This window comes from Panicum hallii, chromosome 7 (assembly GCF_002211085.1).
Source record: "Panicum hallii strain FIL2 chromosome 7, PHallii_v3.1, whole genome shotgun sequence".
Lineage (NCBI taxonomy): Eukaryota > Viridiplantae > Streptophyta > Magnoliopsida > Poales > Poaceae > Panicum > Panicum hallii.
Genome location: NC_038048.1, coordinates 26,143,287 through 26,148,567, shown reverse-complemented (window position 1 = coordinate 26,148,567; position 5,281 = coordinate 26,143,287). Strand labels below are relative to the sequence as shown.

The 5,281-nt window shown below is 46.1% G+C and overlaps 1 pseudogene; it reads right to left on the bottom strand.

Moving 5' to 3' along the window:
* Positions 1-422: 422 nt before the first annotated feature.
* Positions 423-4,073, bottom strand: LOC112901106 (annotated as a pseudogene).
* Positions 4,074-5,281: the final 1,208 nt, after the last annotated feature.

Here is a 5,281-nt window from a genome sequence, read left to right as displayed (position 1 = left end):
GTGTGATGCTGGCTGTCGTGGAGGGTGCTGGAATCGGTCGACGAGCCGACCTTCTCTTGCATGCCGGCCATGTCGGTTTGCATCTGCGCCATGGCGGTGGTTAGGGACCGGAGCATCTTCATCACATCAGCCATGGTGGGGTGGTCGTCATCGCCCATGGTGGACGGACCGGACGTTGCTGGGGTGGCAGAGGAAGGAGATGGGGACGGTGGATGGGCTGGTGGAGAGGCTGTGGTGGACGAGGATCGACGAGACACTGATACCAGGTTGTCAAGGGCAGTGAGCTCGTGGGTAGGAGGACCCCGGCTACGTAGATCGTAGCCGCTGTCCGTGGTGGCCGGCCGGGTTATACCCCCCTGCCGCCCTTCCTCGTCGGTGGGTTATTCCCCCAGCCGCCGGCTTAGGTAGAAGAAGAGAGGAGATTAGATGGTAATATCTTTCTTAATTTCCAAGTGTTTGATTACAGCATATCTATAGCCTCCGGCTCAACCAAAAGGGGTAACACACTCCACTAATTAAGGACTAACCATAAATAGTTGATCTCTTTCCTCCTAGCCACTGCTGGCGGCCATGTCCTGCGTGCTTGCCGCTTCCGCGCGTGCAGCAGCGCTTTCCTGGGCTCGGCGCACGTCACGGGCCCTATGGCGCCTGGTGTATACTTGCTTGAACATGACAACAGACAAGATGATCTCCAGCGTGATACAGTCACCAGCAGCCAGCTTGTATTGCTCAAACTTTGCTTCGTCGCACTCCAGTGCAGCTGTCTTGCATGCCCTGATGCTTCCTAGAAGAAGTGAACAAGATGATGAGCTTAGCAGTTGAAAACAAGGTAATAAATAGCGTATAGCAGCATGTTAGTGGATTAGTGTCTGTGTAGCGGATCGCGGACAGCGGTGCTATAGCAGGCACTAAGTCCAAAAAGTGAAATTCAAAAAATATTCACAATTTTAGAGCATATATGAATATTAACATCAAATTCACTTCAAACATTTAAAAGTTTTTAATTAGCCATTACATTTCACGCTACAAGGGTCACGAAGAAGCATAAATAAATAGATATAAAGAAATGCATCAATACATATTAGCATTAAATGCTCATATCAATTAAGAAGAACATAATTTGTCATCCTATCATTCTTCATCATCGCCTAAATCATCATTTTCAATATTCATATTGCCGTTCCATCCAGCTTCATTCTAAACATTCTAAACTTGTACCATCTCATAGCAAATGGTGGTCTAATATGAGCAATAACGGTCCGCAATAGCGGGTGCTAAGCACAATAGCGGACGCTAAGTCCGAACATGATATTTTAGATCCGCTACCTTGTAAAGATAGCGGACTGCTACCGTTATAGCAGCTGCTATTGCAGGTGCGATGAACACTATTTACTAACTTGGTTCAAAATGAACATGAAGTAATACCATCATGATAGAGTTTAAGATGGAAAAGCACCACCAGGTCTAATTTTTGAGTTCTGAATGAGAAATATAGTTTACACAAGTTAACATATACAACCTTCACCTATATGACATGAGTACAAGATTGCAGCAGCTCCACGGAAAACCATAGTGAACACTCAAAAGAAATAGGCTTACAGCTCTTTTTCGAGAAACAGGAGAGGTTACCCCTAATATACTAAAAATACAGGCAAAATGTTAAACAACAAGCAAAAAGGACAAAAAAGTATACAAAAAAAAACATGTACTAAAACATCACATCAATATCAAGACTTGCCTTTCTGATATTTGAGGACAATAATTATGTTTTGCACGATGGGTAACCACGGCAATTTCATTTAAGAATCTTAGGCTTACAGACTTATAGAACCAGATTATACATAATTAACAACCCAATCAGTTTGCTTCAGCTCATTAGGATGACAGCCTTGATATAAGAAAGAGCATACAGCTCTCTTGCCTTTTACAGTAGTTCAATTTGATAATGACATAAGATAGCGACATAAAATCCTTTAAAATCACATTCCCTGCAAACTAATTTCCCACGTAGCGTGAAAGACGATATCAGAGACATGGTTAAGATATTTCAGAAAATGATTCAGGGTTATTGGACACAATTAAAAATCACTGCAACCAGATTGCTTTGGTACCATCATCCATCTGAGAGTGAACCGCTCACCACTCACATCCAGCAGGTTGAACGATACTGGAATCTTCCCAATGCTCCTGACCATTGTAATGGCAGTCCATACTTTCTGGTGGTCTTCATGTGACACTCATAATTATGCAAAGCTTTGTTACAGGATTAACATACTTCACTGAAGATTGCCACAGTTCATAAATACTCGTGAATTAAAATAGTAAGTATTAAACACAAAACGTGCTATTAAAAGAAATCCTGTCAGACAATTAAAGAGGTTTCAGAAGTAGTTAGTATTTACTATTTAGTACCTTGCAATGATCCAAGGGGGCAGCTAGGCCACACTCCCCAAAGTTGAGTTGAATGCTGTCCCTGATCACTTTGGTTACATTGAATTGAGTGAGGATAACAGGATCAGGTTCACCTCTGCCAGCATCAATGAAGACCTCCATCACCATATACCTGTTCTTGAAGTGAACCATGATGACAGTATGCTTCCTTTCCTGCAGTGATCCTGCACCAGACATAAGATCAATCAGCATTTGTAATAAAGAGAGAATCTTCAAGATAACCAATGCATAGGATTATCTACTTATTGCTCCTTTTTCCTGAAACATAAAGTAACATGCTGTTTGTTAGCAATTCCAATTCTCAATAAAGAAAGGACAATCAACATCCACTTGTTGAGGAAAGGTGATTTCTGAAGTGAATTATGTTCTTGTATGTGAAAATCAGACATTGGCACCTAACATTAAGTAACCATATATCGACCTCCAACTATGTCATATGAAAGACTATATATCTGCTTTCATCCCCTACCACAGAACCTCGCTAGGCCAGTGCATGTATTCCTTCTAAAAAGAGTAGTAATTCTTCATTTTTCAGCTCGACAGATAATTGCAAAAGGAATGAGAAGCTTTGGGAAGAAAATTAGCATTGGCAAGTTCCCACCAACCAAGATATCCGGGATGTTCAGCGAACTGTGACTTTGATGTACAAAAACGAGGAAATGTTCTGGAGTATTTAGTGCAGATAAATGTTCAGGATCCAAACTCAAATGGTGGAGTTTGTGATGTTGAGAGGTTGCAGAAAGCTGAAAAGAAACAGGGGTGCACAGGTGCTGAGGAACCAGGACATAACCTTGTGCCTGTTCAGCCTTTTGAAAAATTTCCATCTACCATGCGTCCACTTAGGAATAATCTCACTTTTTTTTTCTGCGAGACACAGTACACGCATGCACACTCACCCGTATGAATAATCTCACTTGTTGAAGCTCGCTACTTAGTACAGGTTGTGCTGCATACTATTGAATGAACAGTAAACAGAGCATGACGTTGATGAATATCCTTGTGTACTGGGATGGGATGCAGGGGCGGGCTCAGGATTTGGGGGAAAGGTATTCAAAATTTTCAAAGGGTAATTTCTTTTTGACATGCTAAAGTACAGATTCATACCACATAATTGAGAACCAACAACATAAATTGTTCAATGTCAATTTATCACAAACATTTTGCTCATGGCATTGCTGACAATTTATAACAAATTCACAAGCATTCGCAAATTGCAAGGCACAAAATAATGGAAACATGACAAATTCCTTACCTTGGTTGTTGTCTTGCTATCAGCAGAGGAATGCCACACAGGCGCACAGCCAGTCACGGTCAGCCGCAGCCAGGCAGCCGGCAAGCGGCACGCCGCCCGCGCACCCGCTGGTGCGGTGGTGCCTGGGGCGCGGCGGCGCGGGACTCGCGCCGCCGTCCGCCCGTTCTTCGTCCGCCGCGGTCAACGCCGATCCGCTAGCTGCTGCGCTGCTCGGTCAACGCCGGCCGCCGCACGCCGGCAAGCCGGAGTCGCCTCTTCTAGGGTTCAGGCGTGGCCACCCGTCGAGGGCTCGGCTCGCGGGCTCGGTCGGCGGTCGGTCAGCCTGAGTGCCGAATTGGACCATGTGTGGTCCAAGAAACCGTGTCGGGAGTGGGCTATTGCGTTTTTGGGCTGACGGAGAGATAAAGAGATTGCGAGGCCTTTATGTTGGGATATTTTCAATTTTTGAACTATATATTACCTCCGTTTTTTTTATTTGACGCTGGGTTGGAAAAGTAAGCTAATCTCTATCCCTATCTCTACGTGATGAATCTTGCGGACAAATCTCGAGCAAGTATTGGGCCACGTCTCCAACAATTCTCAGCCGTCAGATCGTTCATGTCTCTTGCCCTGGCCGTGCGATCTCGAGTTCGCCCACCTCTTTCGTGGCTTCTGGAGGGATCGTGCTGCCCCGTGACTCGTATTAGCTCGACCGGCAACACGACGTTTCATCGGAGATTCGGCTACCGAGTCCATGGCTCGTCCATGGAATCTGTCCATCCCTGCCCTCCCGCTTCGCGTCGTCATCACCGGGGAGTCTCGTCTGTCGTCATCCCCAGCGGGCACCGCGCATTGGCGCACATTGCACGCGTTCCGCTCAGTGGTATCGCCAAGCCCATCCACGGGCTCGGCCAGACCCTCTCCCCGCGGCGGCCGCCATCTCCCAGAGCTAGCCACAGCCTGCTTCTCACAACTCGCACTCCGACGTGCTCCGATCCTTCAATAAGGAGGTGCGTCGCATCCAGCCTCGGAGCCTCCACATCGAGCTGCCCACAGTCCCACCACCCCACAACGAGCTCACATGGACGATGGCCTGTTGCTCTGTTTCTCAAGTGGAAGGCCGACTTAGGCTCCACCCTCAGCAAGCTGCGTCACTGGCGCCTCATCAAAGCCGCCGACAACACGGCCGCAGCAGTCCTGATTTCCAATGTAGGGCTCATCGCTGATTGCTGCATTGGCGAGGTAGTACTTGCTGCGGCCGATAATCTCTAATCACAAAATGCTGGAGAGCTTGAACCGGGTGGCAGCCGACCGACAAGGGAGCTCATGATGGGCAAGAAGCAGAGTTGCATGCACTGCACTACAACTGCTCGTCGAAATGCTGCAAAGGTGAGCAAGTTTCAATATCATCTGATCCAATGTGCTTCGAGATCTATCTCTGTGATATTAACATGTTTTTGTCTGGACATTTCAATGTATGTGCTACTGATGTAGAAAAATCAGAAAAAAAATGTTGGTGGTACCAGGTAGGAGCAGATGTCCCTCCTTCAGAAATTATTTGTGCATAAAGAAAGCATTATGATGACCATTCTACCCTCT